Source organism: Dendrobates tinctorius, unplaced genomic scaffold (assembly GCF_039654945.1).
Source record: "Dendrobates tinctorius isolate UK_male_01 unplaced genomic scaffold, ASM3965494v1 ptg000003l, whole genome shotgun sequence".
Taxonomy (NCBI): Eukaryota; Metazoa; Chordata; class Amphibia; order Anura; family Dendrobatidae; genus Dendrobates; species Dendrobates tinctorius.
The window spans coordinates 17,098,123-17,125,128 of NW_027361671.1; positions in this window are offsets into that span (position 1 = coordinate 17,098,123).

Genomic DNA, 27,006 nt, shown 5'->3' on the forward strand with positions numbered 1-27,006 from the left:
GGCAAAATTGACAGCTGCAGGCTTGAACCCTCATTTGTCAGCTTTCTCATAAATGGTTGCCAAGAATAGAGGGGTTCCCAAGCTGTTTTTTTTAAATTATTTAAAAAATAATTTAAAAAAAAACAGCACAGGGTCCTCACAATTATTGGCAACCAATGAAGCTAAAGCAGACAGATGGGGGCTGGTATTCTCAGGCTGGTAAGAGACCATTGATATTGGCCCCCCAACCCTAAAATAGCATCCCTCAGTGTTAGGGCTGGTGGAATGCATCAAATAATATAAAGATGGTAATAAGGTGCGTTCGCAGCCCGGGGTCCACTGTGCAGAGATGTTAACTGCTGCTCAGTAATGGTGGACACAAAATGGCGGTATCACACTGGACACACGTGGGTTAAACACCACACGGTGTGTAGTTGCAATGAGCTCTGTTACTTCACAGAGTCACAGAACCGCAAAGCACAGATACCGTACCCTGTTAAGAGTCACAGGGCACGGCTGAATCAGCACTAGTGTTCGGTCTCAAGATTCAACCCCAAGGACCCAGGGTAAGAGCCTTGAACAAATCCTAACTAAAGAATTTGGCACAGTAAGTGCGTGCAACTTTGCACTACTTGGCGCTGACACTAGGCGCTGACTCTGCCTCCTACCTGCACTAATAGCCTATGCACTAGCTGCCAGGGCTGAACAACACATGCATACCAGGGTAGGGGTTTTATAATGAGTCAGTCACCAGAGACAATCATACGTGCATACAACACACACTCCATATGGTCCATAGTAGCGCACGGCCGGGCAATTCTTTTATAACCACACGCATAGCATTATTCTAAGCAAGATGCTGGGACTGACATCTCCACTGAGCAGGATCTTCTGTGGCTGAAGTAGAATGGGAGACCACAGGGGACATGGCTTGAGATTCCACTTGTGCAGTGGCAGGATCTTGATGCCTAACGTTCAGCCACCACAGAAAGGCGCATCTATAAGATGCACCAATTCTGGCGCTTTGCTTGGTTCTTCCAACTTGCCCTGTGTGGTGGCAAGTGGGGTTGATTTCAGCTGTTTTATGGCTGCTGGCATCAAGCCCACAAGTATGTAATGGAGAGGCATCTCTTAGGCTACTTTCACACATCAGTTTTTTGCCATCAGGCAGGATCCGGCTATTTTTAGAAAAAACGGATCCGGCATAAATTTTGGAGAACTGTAGAAACGGATCCGTTTTTCTGCCGGATCCGTCTAGCAGGTTATATCTGTTTCCTGGGGGCTGGCCAATTGGATCTGAGCATGCGCAGACTTAAAAAAATGGATCCGGTGGCTGGATCCGTTTTTTTCTGGATCCGGCGCATTCCGGCGCCCATAGACTTTCATTGTGGCAAAAAGCCGGAAGCGTCGGATCCGGCGCTTCCGGCTTTTTCGCCGGAGACAAAAAACGTTACAGTAGCCGTTTTTTCCAGATGCCGGAATGAGACAAGTAGCTGGATCCGGCAAAAAACGGATGAAACGCAATGCCATCCGGCACGATCCGGCGCTAATGCAAGTCAATGGGGAAAAACTGGATCCGGCATTGCATTTTGCTGGATCCGGTTTTACAAAAAAAAGCCGGATCACGCCTGACGGCGAAAAACTGATGTGTGAAAGAGGCCTAAGACACCTTTTTATACTAGCCCCATAGTCATATTGTAAATAAAAGCACAACCAGAATAAGTTCCTTTATTTGAAAAAAAACACAATTTTCTTAAAAATAAAAACAAAGTAGTACTCACCTTAAGCTCATTCCATTTAAACCATCATCCCCTGTAAAAAATAGAAAATAATAAACAACAATAATACTCACCTAACGCCCATTCCTTTGAAGCTCTGGTCTTCTGCAAAAAAGCAAAAATAAAAAACAACCATATCCCTCACCTGTCTATCATACTGTCCCATGGCGTGATGAGCGAGCATACTCATTGTTTGGGTGGTCTCCAAGTAATTTTGCATGCTCGGAGATTTAGTTTTTGTCAATGCAGCTGCATGATTTGTGGCTGCTAGACTGTCTGAATACATGTGGGGATTGCCTGGTTGTTAGGGAATCCCCAAATGTATTCATGCTGTCTAGCAGCCGCAAATCATGCAGCTAAGTCGACAAAAACGAAATCTCTGAGCAAACCAAAATACTCGGAGACCACCTGAGCATGCTCGGGAAAATTCGAGCAATGAGTATACTCGCTCATTACTAGTCCGATGCTGTAATCCATATCTGGGATAAATGGTTTTCAACCTGGAGGGTGCCAAGATGTGACCGTCCAGACTGAAAACCATGGGAGAATGAGCTACTGTGAGAGTAGTGTCAGTGACTAGTGGTGATGTCATCGAGGTTAGCACCTTTCACTGAGGCTGCGTTCCCAGCTTACTTCACTGTGAGCTGGGCCCTTGTATTGCGGTGACCTCAGTGAGATCACTGGAGCACCATGAGAAAACGTCTCACAGTGCAGCACTGAGCTCAGTGAGTTCACCGTAATAAAATTCTCACGGTGAACTGCAGTGAACTCACTGAGCTCAGTGATGCACCATGAAACACAGATTGTTTTCACATGAAAAATCGGCATGAAAAAATAATCGCAGTTGTGAGCTGCCCCATAGGTTAACATTCGGCTGAGTGCAACCTGATTTTTTTTTTTATTGGATTGCACTCATCCGATTACATTGCAAGTGGGAGCGAGCCCTTACCCACATTTTCTCACCTTGGTGTACTATCAATGATTGTGTAAGAAATGTACTGCTACTACGAATGATCTTGGATATGAAAATCATCAAGATCCGCTGCTGGCTGCTCCTTTTGCAAATGCCAACAAATGACGTTCCAGATGTGCTTGATGGGAGACAAGTCCAGAGATGCTGCAGGTCATAGTAGCACATGCAGACTGTTCGGTGCACCACAAGCATTGTTTGGTCTGGCATTGCTGTGTTGTAAAATGTCTCCTGAGATGTCTGACTCATAGCCCATTAGTAAATGCCTTCTGATGGTTTGTGAAGACACTGACTTCTGGAGCTTGATATGAGGTATATAATTTCACTTGTAATGCATAATTGCTCAATTGTAGAACCAGAGGCCATTTCTCCATAGTGTCCCAGAAGCCTATTTGCAGCCTACATGGCCTAAATGTGTTACCATAGTCTGCAGTGTCTTTAGACTTGTCTCTGACTCACCACATCTGGGACATCATTGATCGTCAATTACTTAGGGGCTGCCAGCCATGGATCTTGATGATTTACCCAAGTGCATACAGCTTGGCATAACATTCCTCAGGCAACCATTAATAACCTCATAGATAGCAGCCAAGATATGTAAGTACGGGCATTTCTGCGCTTTGCCTTATTCTCGAAACTGAATGAATCAATGTTTTGAAAATTTTGTTTCCACTTTTTATTATCTGCATATCATTTTGATACCTCCATATCGTGTATACATACATGCATATATCGCAGCTACCTGAGAATAATGAGAGTACAAGCAACAGATTTAAAATAGGTTGTATGGTAAACCTAAATGATATAATATTGTATAATATATATGGCATTATTAGCTCTAGAAAATTATTTCAGATTTACCATTAACATCTACAGTTATTTACATCTATTTTTCTCATTTACACTTTCATAACATGCCGTTTCTCTGTGACTAGGAACAATCCATGTCTAGAAGCTCAGCTTATGGTAATGTGCAATAGACATTATCCTCCTAGCAGGGTTTATTGGGGTTAATGCAATTACCTGTCTTTAACAAGGATCATGGCTTTATAAACATGTGCTCCAGTTCTTGATATAGAGTGCCGCTGATAGATCTGACATCTTTCTGCAGTCACAGTTCATGTACAGAATTCTACGAGCTTAATAATTTGCGAAGTTGAATCTGAAATATAAGTGATTTATTATTTTGTATGTGATCACTTTTAACGTGATTACTGATTTTAGGTAGATTTAATTATGACTCTACAGACTATATGCATAATGTACTTACACTTTATGGGGTCTGATAAACTACTCCGAACCTTGGAGGTGTCATTGTCATTGTAGTGGACCATTAGACACTTACCCAGTGGTCTGATTTTTAGTGTGTGTCTGTTCACACGTGAGCCCTGTTTTTCACAGTGGAAATTATTTAATTATCACTTCTAATTCTGTTCTGGTAGCACATCGCACTTCACAGCAGTTAAAACTTTGTTCTCCTTGTTCTCATTTAGTTTAATGAATTTCAATATGAATTATGATATGACGGACATATGATTTTGAGGTGGTTTAACTGCAAGGTGAACTTACAATAAGGAGCTAACAATAATAACATTCATAAAAGCTATGGTGATACTGTCAGGTCAGAGGGTGATCACATATGTTGCATTTTGCTGCATTAATCTGCAAGTTTGACCATCGGCAATTGGGCGTCACCATGGGCTGAGATTCGGACGCATGGAGCAAGACACAACATATGCAATACACCCAAGGCCCAATTCTTGTCCGTTTTACATGTACATGTTCTATCTGTGTTTTCGAGGACAGACAATATACCCACTATAGTCAATGACGCTGTTCACAAATCTGTGTTTTTAGCAGACTGAGTGTTCTTGATCTGAAAAACATATCAAAATCAGCAAAAAAATAAATCACATGGATAGCTCACAATTAACATTCATATGCTACACATTAAAATGGGTGGAAAAAAATTTGTTTTTTTTTCTGTTATAATACAAAACCAAACACTGATGAAAATATTGTCCAGCACACTGATGAAAATCAGTCTCCTTTTTGGCATATGAGTACTCTCATATAAGTGTATAACACAGCCGGGTGCTATCCAATGTTTTATCGGGTATCATTTTGACCAATGTTATGCTATGGGGCAGAGCAGATCTGTTTCAATCATGTTTCTATTGTTGCATTGTACAATGGACTCTGGAATTCGGATCACACACACCTATACAAATCTGTGAGTGCGTGTGAAACTTTGGATTGCATTTGGATGTCATCTGAGTACAGTCCCTCATCAGCTGACTCAGACAAAGGAGACGATGGAGAAATTAAGTTCTCCAGCTTCTCCTCCCCGGTGCTATGATTCCCTCATGCAAGAAAATCGGATTGCACTAAGATGACACTTGGATCAAACGCTGACAAAGTTTGAGCCCAGTGTCCTTAGAATAATTGGTATGATTCTCTCGCCTTAGAGAATATACAGCAGTGTGACCGCCGCCTAAGGCCGGGATCACATGTGTGAGAAACATGGCTGAGTCTTCCACGTTAATACCCGGCACTGCCGCTGGCACTCAGATTTGAGCATGCAGCCACATAGCAATACATGGAGCCGCATGGTCCGCTCCCGAGTGCTGGCGGCAGTGCCGGGTATTAACATGCGAGACTCGCAATGTTTCTCGCATGTGTGATCCCAGCCTAAGGCCGGAGTCACACTAGCGAAAAAATCGGACGAATGCAATGCGGTAAAAAAATCGCATTGCAATCATCCCAATGTTATTCTATGGTGCAGCTCCCACCCTCCGATTTTTTTTTCGGATCTTTTTCTTGGACCGAGACAATCGCAGCATGCTTCGAATGTCACCGATTTTCGGATCGGACTCGCCAATGCAAGTCTATGGGTGCGATAAAAAAATCGGTTTAGAAACGGACCACAACTGTGACTTGCGATAAAATCGCAAGACTTTTCCAGGTCAACAGGAAATAGCATCAGGCATTGGCAGGAAGCTTTGGCATGCAAATTTCACTGGCACCATAAAAAAAAAAAACCACAGGAAGAACGCCTCCACGGATTCCTCCAGCATGTCTACGCATGAGAATGTTGAAATGCTCATAGTTCTGGTCCAGGAGAAGCCAGAACTATGGGACCAGAGAGATCCCCACTATGCTGACTGGGCACGCAAGGAGGCAGCGTGGAGAAGAATCTGTTACCAGATGTTCACTGGTTATGCGGTCAGATCTCTGGAGGAGCAGGAGCAAATTAGTAAGTTAAATATTCTCAAAAAATTTAAATTGCACTGTAAAAATGTGAACCCATAATTAAAAAGGCAAATGTAACATGGTCTATGTAAGTTACAATATGTGGCCTCCTTGGCCATTTATCTTTATGAAAATACTATGCCATTAATATCTGCATATTCTCCCAATCTAAATTACACATCCCTGACTGGTGGCCCCATTAATATTTTCGGACAAATATTGCAATCCTTAGCTAATTGTTCTCACAACAAATGCAGTGCTCTTCTCCTTGTTTTTTGGTCCCTATCTTAGCCAGTATATATCTTGTCTTTTTTTTGTCAAAAAAAATAATAGATGTTCGCATCCATACATCATTACCTCATGTTTTTCTACATTTATGTTTAAAGTATGTTGGTTAGAAGGTCCTTTGTCATAGGCCTGAAACCGTTACTCCTTTTTGTAGTATTGGTGTAGAGCCATCAGAAATAGAATTCCTATAAGTTTAAATATGGTTTCATAAGCACATTTAAACCATTGATAACATAGCTATATGTGTGGTCTGAACACTTGTATTTTGGTTTACATTGCAGTGACTGATGTGATGAGGCGTTGGCGCAGCAGTCGGGACACATATAGGAGGGAGAGACAGCTGAGGGCCCGTAGTGGTGCGGCCGCAACCACCAAGAGGAAATACCTCTACTTCGACCGCCTAGATTTCCTTGCTCCTGTCATGGATCTGAGACCGTAAGTGCAGGGTTTAATTTTTTATTTTTTATTCGGAAAAGCAAAAATATTAAGGATTTTTTTGTTTTTTACATTGTAGCACCTTACAGAGAGGGAGACGGGTTCCGACTCTGAGGAGGTGATAGATCCAGTGTCTGATGTTGCTGCAGGGTCTGGCCCATCTGCAGAACTTTGAAGAGCCACACCCCCACCACCAAGATCACCATCACCACCACCAGAATCTGCTACCCAGCCAGCACAAAATGAGGACCAGGGCAACAGTAGCAGCCCCAACATGCCACTGCATACCTCTCCACAGCCAGCTGCCCTACCACGATGAGGCTGGCGCAGGAGAGAAGGAGCAGCTTCGGGAACAAGGAGGCAGGTGGAATGAGGTGTCTTGGACTACTTGTCCACAGCTGCTTATGATGATGGGGAGGAGGCTTATGGGCGCAGTCTGGCACAGTACTTCAGGGCAATTCCCCGTGGGTACAGGCTGTGTACCAGAGGGGCTCTCCAAATAGTTCTTGATGCGATCACACCACCCAATAATCCCAGCACTGTCTTTCAATTTTTGGAAAGATGGCAGCTGTCGGTGGAAAATCAAATACACAGGCTGGGTTGACATGAAGTGGCAACTCAAGCATCTTTGGAACCTCTTCCTCCTCCTCCGCCATGGGTGCCAACACCACTGCCTCAGCCTGCACACATACAGAATGTGGCTTCACAGGTCCAATATATGGGCCAGGGCGCACATGCACAATATGGCCACTTTAACTTACCCAATGTTGGAGGGTGGCCCCAACATGGGTATGTTAGACATGGCCATATTGAGGGATATGGGCAATTTGGGCAGCCCTACCATCAGGACTACCCCCACCAATTTCCCAATTACCCCTACCCAAACCCACAAATTGATCCTGCCAGGATGCAACAGATGCCAGAGCCAACTGGCAGTGCATATGGGGACAGTGATTTGGCCCAGCAACCAAGGCCAAATGTCAAAGCAGGACCCCCACCTTCACCACCCCCAACCTACCATAACTTGTAGGTTTGCCTTTGTTACTCATTTTTTATTTTTTTTTGTTTTATACAGTATATATATTTTTTGGGTCAGATTTTGACATCATAATGTGCTGCTAACATTATGCCCTATGTTACTAATATGGTTATTTTCTTTTGGTATTCCAAAAAAGAAAAAAACAAGTAATAAACTTGTTAATTCACAATGTGTGCGTGTTCATGTTCGGACATGTTCTGTAATGTGTTAGATACATCTAAAACACTAAACTAGTCACAACAGCACACAAAAGGTCAAGCAATAAATCTTTATGAGAACACAACACAACCAAACCACTACGTAGATAAGACATCATCTTGCCAGGGAGTAGCACCCTGAGGTGTAAGAAAAGAAAATAAGTAGTTAACACATCATGTACTTTGAGTCCCGAGATTGGATGACGGGGTGGGTTCACAAGTGGCCTGGGCCTACACACATTGCCAGACTCAACTTCAGCATCATCATGTCAGGGGCAATCATGAATTCATGTGAAGTTATGTAGGACCACACAGGCTTTAATAACTTCATTTACATTAGCTTCACTCAGCTGAATGGCAGACTGTAGGACCCTCCATTTGTCTGAAAGAATATCAAAGGCGCATTCCACCAGTCGCCGAGCACGTGATAGGGGCAAGTTAAATATTCCATGCCGGTGGTCAAGGTTTTGTTGTGGATATGGCCTCATGACATGTCGGCGCAATTGAAATGCCTCATCTGCTACAAGAACATAAGGCACCGGTTCCAGATTTGAGTCTGGAAGCTGACGTGGTGGTGGCAGGTCCAGCTGATTATTACGCGGCCGCCGACCCATAATAGAAGAATTGAAGACTCTGGAGTCTCCAGTTCTTCCATAGGCCCCAATATCTACAATTATAAACCTGTAGTGAGTGTCGACCAGGACCAACAATACTACAGAAAAATATTGTTTGTAATTATGGAATTGGGACCTTGAGTTCGGCGGCTTACGCACACGGATGTGCTTCCCATCCAGGGCTCCAATACATTGTGGAAACTGGCATGTGGCCTCAAATTCACAGGAGATATGCAACCAGTCTGCCATTTTGGGCTCCAGCATTACCACATGATGGAGTCTGGACCAGATTTCTGACCAGGTAGACCGGACAATGCCAGATATTGTGGATTTCCCGATTAAAAATTCTAAATGCAGACCAGCATATGAAAAGCCAGTTGAAAGGAAGCTAAAAAACAAAGAAAAAAAAACCATGAGTACACAGCCCAATAAACAACAGATAAAGCTTTAATCAAAGTTATAGTGTATCAATTCTAAAGTATGCATGGTCAACATTAAATTACATGCCATGGCTTGGTTCAGTAATACACACGCATATAATGTATCTTGGAAAATGTGCTTGTAAATATATAATATTAAAGGACAAAAATCTAGAAGATTCAAGGTCTGGAAATGAAATATGCTGCTTCACACATCATCAACATTGTTATGGTCGGCGGAACACACCAGATATAAAATAATAAGAGGTGCGTTCACCGCCCAGGGTCCACCGTGCGGTAGTTGGTAAGACCGCTGCTGGGTAATGGCAGATGCACCAGAAGGTGACGTAGTGCGCACGGGTTGACGTCACCCGAACGCTAGGAGCGGCTCTGTTCAGACACAGAATCGCTTGCCGGAAATATATGCAAAGGCGCTGGCCCTGTTAACGTCACAGGAGTCAGCGTGTGGCGTCGCAGCCGCGAACACCAATAGCTGCTGTTAATGCAGCACAGCGGCAACTATAGCCGCAAGCGTCGGCGCCGAGAACTGGGCACCGACGGACACTAGTGTAGGCGAGGGAGCACTGTGGCGTAGCTTGCCACTACCTGGTGCTGACCTAAGAACACACTCTGTCACCAATCGTATTATCCGAGGGAAGGGGTTTCATAATGAGTCAGCCACCAGTCCATGCATCCGTCACCATTCACACACATAGCAAGATAAGTCTACACTAGTGCATCGCCGAGCCGCCCTGCGGGCTTTTTATAGCGATGCGCTTCTGGAACCTTCCATTAGCTTGGGAAGGACCAATCAGATCTGACGCAGGACCTGAGCATGTGACCCCTGCTCTCCAGTGAGAGGTCAAGTTGCGGGCATGCCCAGTAGCACGGCATGAGGACTTAGCCTCAGGAGCGGTTCCCTGCAATGCAGGTTGCGCTGCCATTGCTGCACCAGAGGTGGCAACAACATCCAGGCTGTCAGAGCGAGTCTGAGCAGCAAGCCAGGCTCGCCGTGTTTGCTGAGCAACACCCGGAGCAGTCGAGGAAGAATGGGAGACTGCAGGATGTCTGGCTCTGGATTCCTGCTGTGCAATGCCAGGGATCCGACTCCTAGCATTACCCCCCCTCCCCTCTGAGCCTCACTGCGCTCAAAAGCTGCAATCAGGAGCGGTGCATGAATGTTCTCCACCGGCTCCCAGGTCCGAGCCTCGGGACCATGACCCTTCCAGTCCACCAAACAAAACTTTTTGCCACGGACAAACCTGCGCCCCACGATGGCGTTAACCTCAAACTCGTCAGACGATAAGTCTGATGACCCGGTGGATGGCTCAGAAAACCGGACCATGTGAACTGGCTTGAGGAGGGACACATGAAACACGTCCGATATGGCCAAATGTGGAGGAAGAGCCAGGCGGTAGACCACTGAGCTAAGTCGCTCGAGGACCTTGAACGGTCCAATGTCACGTGGTGCGAATTTGGGAGACTCGACCCGCAGTTTGATATTCTGGGTGGAGAGCCACACCGTGTCGCCAGGGGAGAAGCTTGGTGCGGGTCGCCGATGCGTGTCGGCGGACTACCTCATCCTTTCTTTAGATGCCCGGATAGCATCCTGCGTGCGATCCCAAATGTCCCGGGCCTCCACTGCCCAGTCTGCCACCCTGGAGTCGGTGGAGGACACCGGCATTGGGACAGGGACGCGAGGGTGTTGACCATAATTTAGGAGGAAAGGCGTCTGACCAGTGGAATCGGCCACCGCATTGTTTAGGGCAAACTCAGCCCAAGGCAGCAAGGATGACCAGTCATCCTGCCTGGCAGAGACAAAATGTCGTAGTTAGGTGACCAAGGTCTGATTGGCCCTTTCGACCAAGCCATTCGTCTCGGGATGGTAGGCGGAAGACAGATTTAGCTCGATGCAAGGGCATTACTCTCCGCTCTTCTTCTGAACGAAGAAGAAGCCTGCCCCGGCCAGTGACACCGACATCCTGATAAAGCCCCGTGCCAGGTTCTCCCGGATGTATTGGGACATTGCCTCCATCTACGGGAGAGATAATGGGTAAACACAACCTCGAGGAGGTTCTGTGCCTGGCAGGAGGTCAATCGGGCAGTCATAGGAACGGTGCGGCGGGAGTGTCTCTGCGGACTTCTTAGAGAAGACGTCCGCATATTGATGGTAAGGTTCAGGGAGCGTGGAGAGATCTGTAGGCAGCTCCGTAGATGCTACCTGAAGACAGTCCCTGAGACACCTACCCTCGCAGTCCTTGCTCCAGCCCAATATTCTCCCCGAAGCCCAATCAATGTGAGGGGAGTGACAACGAAGCCAGGGAACCCCAAGGAGTTCCTGATCGATGCCATGAGGCATAATAAGCAAGGACAGGGTCTCCCGATGTGAAGGGGACATGGCGAGACCGAGTGGGACCGTCTGATGGGTCACTTGAGACGGCAATGGTGCCCCATCCACCACCCTGATGGTCAGAGGTTGTGGGAGTAATACCAGAGGGATAGTGAGACTCTGGGCAAAACTCAAGGACATAAAGTTCCCCTCGGCCCCGGAATCCAGAGTGACCTCTGCCTCCCAGGTGGAGGAACCGTTATCTAGGATACCCCGGAATACCGGCTTAGGCGAAAAGGACTCCATCTGGGACAGGCCACCACCTACAACCATGGAACGGGGTCGTCCCTTTGGCCGCTGAGGACATGTGCCAGCTGAGTGGCCAAAGTGTTGGCAGTGATAACAGCGCATGGAGCCCCGCACCTGACGTGGCTTAGTGCCGGTGCGAGATACCTCCATGGGCTCGGTGGAGGGAGACTCCTGTGTGGAATGGCTCAGCGGTTCGGTAAAGGTGGGAGCCAGGTTAATTTTACGTCTGGATTGAGTCCTCTCCAACCCGCACTCCGTGAACCGGAGATCAATACGGGTGGAGACGGCGATCAATTCCTCCAGAGTTGTGGGAATATCTCGGGTAGCTAGAGCATCCTTGACGTGCTCAGCTAGGCTTCTCCAGAACACTGGGACTAATACTTTGTCCGGCCACTCCAGTTCGGAAGCCAATGTCCGAAACCGGACAGCATAGTGGCTAACCGAGAGTGACCCTTGTGTTAACAACAGTTGGAAAACCGTATCGTGCGTGACCCGTGGTCCTAAGAAGACCTGTTTCAGAGCCGCGAGGAACTGAGCAGGCCCCTGAACCACGGGATCATCACGTTCTCACAATGGCGTGGCCCACTGCAATGCCCGGGCAGACAATAAGGAGACAATGAAGCCCACCTTAGCCCGCTCTGTAGGAAACCGTGCAGCCAGCAACTCCAGGTGAATGGAGCACTGACTGACGAATCCCCTACAGGTGGCGCTTTCCCCCAAAAACTTATCGGGGAGCGGGAAGGAAGAGATTGTCGGCGAGGGCAAGAGTGTGGGCACATGTGAGACGGCCTCAGCGACCGTCTGGGCGGCAGCTAACGCAGCATTCGCAGCTGAGTTGGTGCTCTCGATAGCCGCCAACCTGCTCTCCAGCTGCCGAATGTAGCGCTGCAGCTGCTGCATGTCTGCCATTGTCAGCCAGATCCTGGCGCTAGTGTAATGTTATGGTCAGCGGAACGCACCAGATATAAAACAATAAGAGGTGCGTTCGCCGCCCAGGGTTCACCGTGCGTTAGTTGGTAAGACCGCTGCTGGGTAATGGCAGATGCACCAGAAGGTGACGTAGTGCGCACGGGTTGACATCACCCGAACGCTAGGAGCGGCTCTGTTCAGACACAGAGTCGCTTGCCGGAAATATATGCAAAGGAGCTGGCCCTGTTAACGTCACAGGAGTCAGCATGTGGCGTCGCAGCCGCGAACACCAATAGCTGCTGTTAATGCAGCGCAGCGGCAACTATAGCCGCAAGCGTCGGCGCCGAGAACCGGGCACCGACGGACGCTAGTGTAGGCGAGGGAGCACTGTGGCGTAGCTTGCCACTACCTGGTGCTGACCTAAGAACACACTCTGTCACCAATCGTATTATCCGAGGGAAGGGGTTTCATAATGAGTCAGCCACCAGTCCATGCATCCGTCACCATTCACACACATAGCAAGATAAGTCTACACTAGTGCATCGCCGAGCCGCCCTGCGGGCTTTTTATAGCGATGCGCTTCCGGAACCTTCCATTAGCTTGGGAAGGACCGATCAGATCCGACGCGGGACCTGAGCATGTGACCCCTGCTCTCCAGTGAGAGGTCAAATTGCGGGCATGCCCAGTAGCACGGCATGAGGACTTTGCCTCAGGAGCGGTTCCCTGCAAAGCAGGTTGCGCTGCCATTGCTGCACCAGCGGTGGCAGCAACATCCAGGCTGTTAGAGCGAGTCTGAGCAGCAAGCCTGGCTCACCGTGTTTGCTGAGCAGCACTCGGAGCGGTCGAGTAAGAATGGGAGACCGCAGGATGTCTGGCTCTGGATTCCTGCTGTGCCAGGAATCCAACACCTAACAAACATATTGCTTTAAGACATACCGTAAGGTGAGGAGAAGCCGCTCCTCTGCAGAAATAGCTTTCTGCATCCTCGTGTCCTGAAACAAGATCCCAGGGTGCACAATCTCAAGCAAAAGGTCAAATGTAGCAAGGCTCATCCGACAATATGCAGAGATGTATAGAGTCGGTGGAAATGGCCTTTAGATATCCTGAGCAACAAAAGCGGATGGACCCACATTTGTCTACGCCTCCTCGGATCGACAATCACAGGGTATGGCTCAACAAAACATCGGGATATAACCCAATAGAAAAGAACACGCTCAATGGTGTTAAAAGTAAGCCTGTCTGTCATGTTTAGCACAAAGCAGAGATAACCAAATCCAAGCACTGACTCTATGGCAAAGGTAGCAGACTCCCACCTGTTGTAGAGCCCATAAATATAAGGCTGGATGATTATTTAAATTAGTTTCAGGCCTAAAAACCGTTATTTGTCCATTTTGCAAGCCTCCGAGAAAATATCGCCAGACGGATGTCAAACAGATGCTTAGATGAGAATAAAATCTGATCATCGCAGGAAATTCGGATGACAGATGGATCACTGGTCATGAAACATTTGTCCGATGTTGGTCCGTAAAAATCGGACCGATTTTTTTATCGTTGTGTGTGACGCCGGCCTAAGAAAAAATGGACATCTGAATGAGGCCTAAGGCTAAGTTTACACAAGACTGATTTATTTTAACTCTGCAACTGTAGTCCAGAAAAACATATTGGTCCCTAATTTATCAAGGCTGGTATTTTTTGCTCCAGTGATGAACAGTGCATTGAAGTAGGATGAACCAAATTCATTAAAAGTTTGTGGATCTTAATGAATTTCAACTGTTGTGCATCGCTGCAAAAAATGTGCACCAGTCAAGTAGAATACATTTCTTTCATAATTGACTCCTCTTTTGTAAATTTTGATGAAATAGGGAAATGTTCATGGCCATGCCTCCTTCCTGTAAAACTATGCAAATTTTGCCTAGACTGGGTAGGACTGACGTAAAAACTCCAAAAGTCAGAAAACTTTGATGGAACTCTGAGATATTTCAAGCAGTTTTATGCCTTATCTCTGGTAAAAATTGCTTAGTGGATCAAGCCCATTATGTTTTGTAGAATAACTTTAACCATGGGTCAGGCGCACCTATAACACTCCATAGTTCAGGTGCAGTGCGCATGACAGGCACAGGATAGAAAATGGCCTAAAAAAAGAGTAGACAAAATCAGATCAGATGCAAAAAAAAAAAAAAAATAATAACCATAAACGTAATAAAGAAAAAGTACAAAAATGTCACAACTACTGCCAAATAGACGTTTTTAGGACAATATTATTACTAAACATTAAAATAAGGAAAAAAAACTTAATTGTAAGGCTCTTAGATGCTATTGGAGTCATATTCACTGAGATTCAAATGTTAAAAATTCAACAGAAGAAAACACATTGGCAGAGAAAAAGCAAGGTTGGCAGATCATATTATAATAACACATCATATCAGAGATTATTATTACGTGTTTGTGCGCTATTTACTTGATAGGTCATTTCTAAGGAAACCCTCTTAATTGTAATAAAAAAACCCTACTTATGTCTAAAAAAGCCAAAAACATTGCATTATTCATTCGTAAAACAAGCAAAATAAACAATTGTGATGAAACCCCCCCGGAAAGTACCAACTTTCAAAAGTGAGAACCTTTGGTCTCAATCAGCCTGAGGCTGTGTGCCCACGATGCGATTTTTAAGCGTTTTTGCCTCGATTTTCGGCGCGAAAACGCTGCGAAAACGTTTAAAAAAATCGTACAGAACGCACCCTATGCATTCCTATGGCATTCCGCACATGCAGGGCTAATACTGCGCTTTCTTCCGTGGTGGAATCGCATCGCGGAAAAAAACGCAGCATGCTCATTCATTTTTGTGGAATCGCAAAGAATTGCCGCGATTCCGCACCCATAGGAATGCATGAGAATCGCTTACTTCCCGCATGTGGCTATGCCCACCATGCGCGAAGTTAAGCGTCTCATATGCGGTTGGTACCCACAGTGTGGAGGGAGGAGACTGTCCTCCAGGCCCTGGGTACCATACCCCTGTAAAAAAAAGAATAAAAAATCGGGGTATATTTACCTTCCGGTATCACGCGCAGCCTTCCCGGGTCTCAGCGTTCCCAGTAATGTCTTGCGGCAAGGTCCTGTGATGACGTAGTCTCGCGTTACTCTAGCGGTCTCGTGAGATCGCTATATCAACGCGAGACCGTCATCACAGGTCTCGCAAGGCATCGCTGGGAACGGGAGCGTCGCTGAGACTGCGCGGGATGTCGGAAGGTAAATATACCCCGATTTTTTATTTTTTTTATCATTTTTAACATTCTATCTTTTACTATTGAAGCCACATAGGCGGCCTCAATAGTAAAAAGCTGGTCACACTTGTCAAACACTATGTTTGACGAGTGTGACCAATCTGTCAATCACTTTCCAAGCGATGCTTCAAATCGCTTAGAAAGTGCATGAATATCGCACTTGAAAATCGTGGCAAAATCGCGGTAAAATCGTGAGGAAAAAAATGCGCGATTTCTGGGATGGAGTCCAGTTTTGAGTGTCCGGATTAAAACGCAACGTGGGCACATAGCCTGAAGGTGGTAAAACTGAACAGAAGGGTTTCAAGCAGCATCTAAAGATAGAAATGTACTGGGAGGTGTGGGATCCCCTACTGCCTTGGAGAGGAGTGGCAAACAAAAATGAATAAGCTGTGCCTGTCAGGTCTATTGCGCCTGACGCAAGGTTAAGTATGCAGTAGTCTCTTGATAACTAAAATTAGGGATGAGTGGAAGTTCGCATTCTGGTACCTGACCCGAACTTTATTCCAAAGTCCTGCTCGGGTGCCAGAGCTGTACCTGAGCTTGAACCAGAATCCAAGCACGATTGAAAGCAATGAAGACCCGAACTATGGGTATGTGTAAGAAAAAAAGGTTCTCTCTCTCACCCTATCTCTCCAACCACCTCTCACCATCTCCCCCTCTTTCTCTATGCCCCTCTCTCTCTATTCTCTTTTCACTCTCCCCCTCCCTTGGAGTGCCTAATATTGTAACGGACTCTCGGGGGAACGTCTGTGTTTGTTGCTTAGCACCGGTACGAAAACAAACTTTTAAGATTGGTTTCGCTCATTCCTACTTAAAATCAATTAGTTGTTAGTCAAAAAATCTGCATGTAGCCCAAGCCTTAAAGTATGTGGTAGTTTTCTTGAAAAAGAATAGAAAAGCTAGTTTTTCTCCAAACTTGTCTATAGGTTTTGTGTGTTTTCACTTCATTGAAGCTGAGTTAAAAAAACAAACACATATCCAGTAGATAGGCATGGTGTTTTTGGAAGAAAGCAGCCATATTTATTAGAGAAGCGCTGATCGATTCTCGGGACTCCAGTCCATTGGCCAAGTGAGTTATCTCTGGTTCCTGGATAAGAATTCTGCAAATCTTTTAACTTCCTGTATCCCTGGTGTAACTTTCGATCATCTGTGTTGTGCTGCGCTGATAACGTTGTGCCATCCCTGGCTAATTAAAAGCTGCACTAGGGATCCCAAAAATGAGAGATTAGCAGATTTATAATAAAATGGCCAGAGACTACTGACCTGGCCAAGGGACAGTAACTCCAACACATTTGGAAACATTTGCAACTATGCGTCACAGTAGGATGCAATGTAAAACCATTAGAAATGCGATCTTAATGTCATATGGCACGCTGCGGTGCAGCCCCAGCCTAACTGGGAGTATATGAGATAATTAGAGGCTGAATATTTTAGGAGACTTCAGTAATCCCTTTGGACTTCAGGCTGAAATGTGTGATTGTAGGCTTCCACTGAATGGCCACTTTCGAACAGCGTATGACCATGTTCCTACAAAGCATAAATAATGCTTTTTTTGTGCAGCAAATCTGCTGTGTTTACCGGTCCAAACAACATTGATGTGATTTCATGAAAACTCAAGTCCACTGCGCGCTTAAAGATGCTGTTGAATTTGGCAGTGTTTTTTGTTTTGTTTTGAGGGGATGCATTTATTCCCTACAGGCTTGTATGAGAAGCCTGAAAAAATGCATGTATTACGCTATAAGAATAGAGTCCAAGTTTTCTGTACTTAAAAAAGTATACTGCTTCATATCTACACCAAACCGCATGAAGCAAAAGTGAGAATGCACCAATAAAGCAAATATCAGATTTTGGTACAGACTCCGGCAGAAAACATGCTGATAAAAAGCAGCAGAATAAGTGTTGAATTTATGCTACATGTTGAAATTCAGTCCTTAAAAAAAGGAAATCTAATGAACATATAGCACGAGTTTTCCATCTGTAATCTGTGAAACACAAATTTACAGTCCCGTTTTACAAGTTAGCAGATTAGCAGAGAATACTGTATGTTCTCAACCTGATTCTGCATTCCCCTTCTTCCATGTATCTAACTTTTTAGATAGCAAACAAGCTGGGTGGCCTACCTACGGCGAGACAGTTAACCAATGGTACAACCACAGGGCACACCAGATGCTGACCCAAAATTTACTTTTTCATAATTCAACTTTCTTCAGACAGGAAAGTAACCTATATGTATTGCAACAACCACTATTTTATGTCTTTTCCCTGGACTTTATAATTTTTTTTTTGCCAAAGGCCAAAAGTAATGATAAAAAAACAATTTAAGCTATAAAAAAATGAACTAATAGATATGATGTAAGCCAAACCAAGTCAATCAATTGTAATTGTAAGTCCTCGTGCAGATGTCTAAGTGTTGTATACATGGCTTTCATGGATAAAACACATACTCATTATAGTCTATGGGCACGTTTACTTGTTCGTTTTTTGCCTCTGATCAATTGGCCATAAAAAGAAATATGTAAATTTTGTTATTACATTTTAAAGTGAACACATACTGTATGTAAAAAAAGACTAATATCCGAGTGCTATCCATTTTTTTTTTTTTGCTTAATTGGTTATGTAAACCAGGATTTTTTTTTGTCTTTTGCAAACCAGAAAGACAGATATCATATTGATGCTAAAAGTTGAAAAATAGTAAAAAAAAAAAAAAAAGAAAATTTATATTCAGAGCACGGCCTAACTATTTATTTTACCTACTTTTATAGCACCATCATATTTCACAGCGCTTTACAAATATTATCGTCACTGTCACCATCAAGGCTCACAATTCCCTATCAGTATGTATTTGGAGTAAACACACAGAAACTCCTCATGGGTAGTGTTGAGCGATACCGTTCGATACCCAAAAATATCGTATCGGATGGTATCGCCCGATACGAAAAAAATATCGGGTATCGCCGATTCCGATACCGGAAGTCCCATTCAAGTCAATGGGACTTCCGGTATCGGAATTAAAAAAAGGCCTTTATTTCCTTGTTGGCTAATTCTACATAATTGAAAACAAATAAGAATCATGTAGAATGTATTGTGGGAGGTGGAGGAGACATTAAAAGCATAGTGGTTTATTCAAATCACATGGCATAGCATTAATTCCAATTTTTTTTTTCAAGACGTTCGGAGTTAAAAAGATATTGACTATGTTAATTTTTTTATATTTAGTCAGATATGTATGTTTCGCAACTTCCATGCTCTTCACCTTCTTTTGTACTTCTCCCACACTTTCTCCTTCAAGATCCGCAGCAGTAGCATTTTTTTCATCAACTTTTTCTTCACCTTATTCATCTTCTTCTTCTTCACCTTCTTCCCATTAATTTTTTTTTTCCATTCTTCATATTCTTCTTATTCAGCTATTATTAATTTTCATATGCTATTTCTTCATCTTCTTCCTATTCTTCTTTTTCTTCATTTTCTTATGGTAGCAGGCATTCCTGTAGTACTTATCTATAAAAGTTATAAGATTACACCTTACGTTCTGCCTGTCACAAAAGATTTACAACAGGATTTGTCCGCGTTCAGTTTGGCCTGCAGCAGCAGGCATTTTCCAGGGGCACCACGAGGAGGAACGGACTCACCCCCATTTACTGCTTAGTCTTCTTCTGCTTATAATTTTGATTTCTTCTATGCTGATTTTATGTGTTATGCTTAATGTTCTTCTGCTTTCTGTTCTTCTGCTTTTGCTTCTTCTGCTTCTTGTTCTTCTGTCTTTTGTTCTGTATCTTGGTGGTTGTCTTCATGTTCTTTGTTCTCTTGGTCTTATTATTTAGGGTCATATTTCTGGTCTTCTTTCGTGTCGTCTTCAGGGTCGTCATCATCAGGGTCATCGTCATGGAGATCAATAAGGATTACCAAAGACAATTTCAAAAAGCATGATCTTGGAAATGTAGCAGAAGAAGGCTGAGAAACTGGCGAGAACCAGCAGACAGTGCTGGCACCCGGATGGGTAGCAGAAGGAACAAGAGCCAATGGCACTACCGAGGACCAACCGACGGTGCTGGACCACGGTTACTAAGCAGAAGGTACCTGTGCTGAAAAGCACTACCAAGGACAAGCTGACGGTGCTGGACTTCGGATACCGAGATGGAGGCACCTAGGCCAAAGGCTCTGGCGAGAACCAGCAGACAGTGCTGGAACCCGGGTGGGTAGCAGAAGGTACCCATTGAAAGCAAAGTAGCCAGGCCGCAAGCCGGCCGCAGTTACCGAAACCCACAATCCTACAGGGGGTCCATGTCCCATTGGCACTACGGATCCAGCCTTCAGTGCCAGTTCCTGCAGCCCACATAGGAGTCACCTAAACTGCAGGCACCGTAGAGTCAGCTAACCCGGCCGCAAGACGACAGGACAACGGATTGGTGGCATAGTGACCTTGACACTACCCGGAAACAGCAGGCGTGCTGGAACCAGGCTGGGCAACAGGGAGTCCCCGTGCCAAAGACACTGCCGAGAACCAGGTGACGGTGCTGGAACCCAGATGGGTAGCAAAAGCTACAAGAGCCAATGGCACTACCGAGGAACAGCTGACGGTGCTGGACCACGGTTACCAGGCAGGAGGTACCTGTGCTAGAAAGCACTACCAAGGACCAGCTGACGGTGCTGGACCTCGGATACCGAGATGGAGGCACCTAGGCCAAAGGCTCTGGCGAGAACCAGCAGACAGTGCTGGAACCCGGGTGGGTAGCAGAAGGTACCCATTGAAAGCAAAGTAGCCAGGCCGCAAGCCGGCCGCAGTTACCGAAACCCACAGTCCTACAGGGGGGTCCATGTCCCATTGGCACTACAGATCCAGCCTTCAGTGCCAGTTCCCGTAGCCCACATAGGAGTCACCTAAACTGCAGGCACCGTAGAGTCGGCTAACCCGGCCGCAAGATGACAGGACAACAGATTGGTGGCATAGTGACCTTGACACTACCCGGAAACAGCAGGCGTGCTGGAACCAGGCTGGGCAACAGGGAGTCCCCGTGCCAAAGACACTGCCGAGAACCAGGTGATGGTGCTGGAACCCAGATGGGTAGCAAAAGCTACAAGAGCCAATGGCACTACCGAGGAACAGCTGACGGTGCTGGACCACGGTTACTAGGCAGGAGGTACCTGTGCTAGAAAGCACTACCAAGGACCAGCTGATGGTGCTGGACCTCGGATACCGAGATGGAGGCACCTAGGCCAAAGGCTCTGGCGAGAACCAGCAGACAGTGCTGGAACCCGGGTGGGTAGCAGAAGGTACCCATTGAAAGCAAAGTAGCCAGGCCGCAAGCCGGCCGCAGTTACCGAAACCCACAGTCCTACAGGGGGTCCATGTCCCATTGGCACTACGGATCCAGCCTTCAGTGCCAGTTCCCGCAGCCCACATAGGAGTCACCTAAACTGCAGGCACCGTAGAGTCGGCTAACCCGGCCGCAAGACGACAGGACAACGGATTGGTGGCATAGTGACCTTGACACTACCCGGAAACAGCAGGCGTGCTGGAACCAGGCTGGGCAACAGGGAGTCCCCATGCCAAAGACACTGCCGAGCACCAACTGGCGTTGTTGGAGCCCAGGGACAATCATGGTGTAGGCCGAGGCCTACTTGGTGGTAGTTTTAGATTGTTTGTAGGCTACAACAGACTGTCAACGTGCTCCAATTAGGCATCTGTCTCCACTCTGTTTCCAGGATTTCACGTGACCACCAACACCGCCAGTTTATGCGTACAGCAGCCGTCTGCTCAATCCACACGTGTTGCTGTGTTACTGGGATTCTGTAATGTCAGCAGATCCCCTGATGTGTGTCTGCCACTGTCTCCTGCTCTGTCCACATTCCCACCGCTTGCAGTGGGAAGGTGGACAGCGCAGGAGACAGTGGCGGACACATATTGGGGGATCTGCTGACCTTACAGAACCCCAGTAACACGTGTGGAATGCGTGGACGGCAACTGTGAGCAGGAACTGGCGGTGTTGGAGGTCAGGGGAAATACTAGAGACAGAGTGGAGACAGAGGCCAAATCAGAGAAGGTTTAAATCTGAAGTAGTTACAATTTGGAGGCAGCAGCAGTTTGACCTCCACACAGCAGGGGATCAGCTGACGTTACCGAACCCCACTTTCACATGAACAAGTGTGTTTTTCTGTGTGGACAGCACTTCTGAGCACCAACTGGCGGTGTTGGAGCCCAGGGACAATCATGGTGCAGGCCGCGGCCTACTAGGAGCCAGGTGTAAAGCTGAGGTATTTGGACTTTGGAGGGAGCAGGACACTTTGCCCTCCACACAGCAGGGGATCAGCTGACGTTACCGAACCCCACTTTCACATGAACGAGTGTGTTTTTCTGTGTGGACAGCACTTCTGAGCACCAACTAGCATTGTTGGAGCCCAGGGAGAACCAGGGTGCAGGCCGAGGCCTACTTGGTGGCAGTTTTAGATTGTTTGTAGGCTACAACAGACTGTCAACGTGCTCCAATTAGGCATCTGTCTCCACTCTGTTTCCAGGATTTCACGTGACTACCAACTCCGCCAGTTTATGCGTACAGTAGTCGTCTGCCCAATCCACACGTGTTCCTGTGTTACTGGTGTTCTGTAATGTCAGCAGATCCCCTGATGTTTGTCTGCCAATGTCTCCTGCTCTGTCCACATTCCCACCACTTGCAGTGGGAAGGTGGACAGCGCAGGAGACAGTGCCGGACACACATTGGGGGATCAGCTCACGTTACAGAACTCCAGGAACACAGGAACAAGTGTGGAATGCGTGGACGGCAAATGTGAGCAGGAACTGGCGGTGTTGGAGGTCAGGGGAAATACTAGAGACAGAGTGGAGACAGAGGTCAAATCAGAGAATGTTTAAATCTGAAGTAGTTACAATTTGGAGGCAGCAGCAGTTTGCCCTCCACACAGCAGGGGATCAGCTGACGTTACCGAACCCCACTTTCACATGAACGAGTGTGTTTTTCTGGGTGGACGGCACTTCCGAGCACCAACTAGCATTGTTGGAGCCCAGGGACAATCATGGTGCAGGCCGAGGCCTACTAGGAGCCAGGTGTAAAGCTGAGGTATTTTGACTTTGGAGGGAGCAGGACACTTTGCCCTCCACACAGCAGGGGATCAGCTGACGTTACTGACCCCCACTTTCACATGAACGAGTGTGTTTTTTTGTGTGGACAGCACTTCTGAGCACCAACTAGCGTTGTTGGAGCCCAGGGAGAACCAGGGTGCAGGCCGAGGCCTACTTGGTGGCAGTTTTAGATTGTTTGTAGGCTACAACAGACTGTCAACGTGCTCCAATTAGGCATCTGTCTCCACTCTGTTTCCAGGATTTCACGTGACTACCAACACCGCCAGTTTATGCGTACAGTAGCCGACTGCCCAATCCACACGTGTTCCTGTGTTACTGGTGTTCTGTAATGTCAGCAGATCCCCTGATGTTTGTCTGCCAATGTCTCCTGCTCTGTCCACATTCCCACCGCTTGCAGTGGGAAGGTGGACAGCGCAGGAGACAGTGCCGGACACATATTGGGGGATCAGCTCACGTTACAGAACACCAGGAACACAGGAACAAGTGTGGAATGCGTGGACGGCAACTGTGAGCAGGAACTGGCGGTGTTGGAGGTCAGGGGAAATACTAGAGACAGAGTGGAGAGAGAGGCCAAATCAGAGAATGTTTAAATCTGAAGTAGTTACAATTTGGAGGCAGCAGCAGTTTGCCCTCCACACAGCAGGGGATCAGCTGACGTTACCGAACCCCACTTTCACATGAACGAGTGTGTTTTTCTGTGTGGACAGCACTTCCGAGCACCAACTAGCGTTGTTGGAACCAGGGACAATCATGGTGCAGGCCGAGGCCTACTAGGAGCCAGGTGTAAAGCTGAGGCATTTTGACTTTGGAGGGAGCAGGACACTTTGCCCTCCACACAGCAGGGGATCAGCTGACGTTACCGAACCCCACTTTCACATGAACGAGTGTGTTTTTCTGGGTGGACGGCACTTCCGAGCACCAACTAGCATTGTTGGAGCCCAGGGAGAACCAGGGTGCAGGCCGAGGCCTACTTGGTGGCAGTTTTAGATTGTTTGTAGGCTACAACAGACTGTCAACGTGCTCCAATTAGGCATCTATCTCTACTCTGTTTCCAGGATTTCACGTGACTACTAACACCGCCAGTTTATGCGTACAGTAGCCGTCTGCCCAATCCACACGTGTTCCTGTGTTACTGGGATTCTGTAATGTCAGCAGATCCCCTGATGTGTGTCTGCCACTGTCTCCTGCTCTGTCCACATTCTCACCGCTTGCAGTGGTAAGGTGGACAGTGCAGGAGACAGTTTCGGACACACATTGGGGGATCTGCTGACGTAACAGAACCCCAGTAACACAGGAACACGTGTGGAATGCGTGGACGGCAACTGTGAGCAGGAACTGGCGGTGTTTGAGGTCAGGAGAAATACTAGAGACAGAGTGGAGACAGAGGCCAAATCAGAGAATGTTTAAATCTGAAGTAGCTAAAATTTGGAGGCAGCAGCAGTTTGCCCGCCACACAGCAGGGGATCAGCTGATGTTACCGAACCCCACTTTCACATGAACGAGTGTGTTTTTCTGTGTGGACAGCACTTCCGAGCACCAACTGGCGTTGTCGGAGCCCAGGGAAAATGAGGTAGTAGGCCGAGGCCTACTTGGAGCCAGGTGTAAATCTGAGGTTGTTTGACTGTGGAGGGAGCAGGACACTTTGCCATACACACAGCAGGGGATCAGCTGACGTTACCGAACCCCACTTTCACATGAACGAGTGTGTTTTTCTGTGTGGACAGCACTTCTGAGCACCAACTGGCGGTGTCGGAGCCCAGGGAAAATCAGGTAGTAGGCCGAGGCCTGCTTGGTGGCAGTTTGCGATTGTTTCTAGACTACTACTAACTGTCAACGTACTCCAATTAGGCCTCTGTCTTCACTCTGTTTCGAGTATTTCCTCTGGCTTCCAACCACGCCAGTTGCTGCTCTGAAATGCCGTCTGCACAACCCACACTTGTTCCTGTGTTACTGGGGTTCTGTAACAGCAGCTTCTCCCTAGAGGTGAGTCAGGCAATGTCTCCTGCTCTGTCCACATTTCCACTACAAGTAGTGGGAATGTAGACAAAGCAGGAGACATTGCCGTGCTCAACTCTGGAGATGAGCAGATGTTACAGGACCCAGGTACCACAGGAACAAGTGTGGATTGTGTAGACGGCACTTGAGAGCAGAAACAGGCGGTGTTGTAGGCCGGAGGAAATACTCAAAACAGAGTGGAGACAGAGGGCAAATCAGAGAACATATTAAATCAGAGGTAGTCAGAAGTTGTAGGCAGCAGGAGAGTTTGCCGTACACACAGCAGGGGATCAGCTGATGTTACCGAACCCCACTTACACATGAGCGAGTGTTTTGTCTGTGCGGACAGCACTTCCGAGCACCAACTGGCGTTGTCGGAGCCCAGGGAAAATGAGGTAGTAGGCCGAGGCCTACTTGGAGCCAGGTGTAAATCTGAGATGGTTTGACTGTGGAGGGAGCAGGAGAGTTTGCCGTACACACAGCAGGGGATCAGCTGACGTTACCGAACCCCACTTACACATGAGCGAGTGTTTTGTCTGTGCGGACAGCACTTCTGAGCACCAACTGGCGGTGTCGGAGCCCAGGGAAAATCAGGTAGTAGGCCGAGGCCTACTTGGTGGCAGTTTGCGATAGTTTCTAGACTACTACTAACTGTCAACGTACTCCAATTAGGCCTCTGTCTTCACTCTGTTTCGAGTATTTCCTCTGGCTTCCAACCACGCCAGTTGCTGCTCTGAAATGCCGTCTGCACAACCCACACTTGTTCCTGTGTTTCTGGGGTTCTGTAACAGCAGCTTCTCCCTAGAGGTGAGTCAGGCAATGTCTCCTGCTCTGTCCACATTTCCACTACAAGTAGTGGGAATGTAGGCAAAGCAGGAGACATTGCCGTGCTCAACTCTGGAGATGAGCAGATGTTACAGGACCCAGGTACCACAGGAACAAGTGTGGATTGTGCAGACGGCACTTGAGAGCAGAAACAGGCGGTGTTGTAGGCCGGAGGAAATACTCAAAACAGAGTGGAGACAGAGGGCAAATCAGAGAACATATTAAATCAGAGGTAGTCAGAAGTTGTAGGCAGCAGGAGAGTTTGCCGTACACACAGCAGGGGATCAGCTGACGTTAACGAAACCCACTTACACATGAGCGAGTGTTTTGTCTGTGCGGACAGCACTTCTGAGCAACAACGGGCGTTGCTGTAGCCCAGGAAATAAAGTTCAGGTCATAGAAACATGAACACAACAGGAGACCTGGATCCTGTTGCCAGCCAATTATTTATTCTGGAAGAGGACTGGCAAATTCAGGTGAGATCCAGGCCTTGTTCATTTTCACAAAAGTAAGCCGGTCAACATTATCGGCGGATAGTCCCGTGTGACGGTCTGTTACCACACCACCTGCAGCACTAAAGACACGTTCCGATAATACACTGGCAGCAGGGCAAGCCAGCACCTCCAATGCATACTGGCTAAGCTCTGGCCATGTATCCAGCTTAGAGACCCAATACTTGAACGGGGAAGAGCCGTCTGGGAGAACACTAACAGGGCACAACAAGTAGTCTGTCACCATCTGACGGAAACGTTGCCTCCTGCTGACTGGAGCCGTCTGTGATGGTGTAGCCGTTTGTGGCGGTCCCACAAAACTTTTCCACATTTGGGCTATACTGGCCTTGCCTTGTCCTGCGGCACTGCCTCTGCTACCTCTTTGTGCAGAGCTTCCTCCACTGCCTCTACCCACATGGCTGCTTTGAAAAGCACTACCAGCAACACTTGTGGGGGAAATGGAGAACATGATGGCCTGCACAAGTGTTTCTTGGTACTCCCGCATTTTTCGCTCCCGGTTCAACTGTGGTATGAGGCTTTGTAAGTTGTCCCGGTAGCGAGGATCTAGGAGGGTGTACACCCAATAATCAGCCGTGTGGAGAATGTTGGCGATGCGGCGGTCATTTAACAAGCACTGCAGCATGAAATCAACCATGTGCTGCAGACTGCCAACTGGACCGGAAACGCTGTCCCCAGCTTGAGGCAGCATCTCTGCCTGCTCAGCATCACCCCACCCTCACTGTACACACTGACTACTAGAGCCTTGTGTACCTCCCTCCTCTGGAGAGATGTGTTCCTCCTCCTCC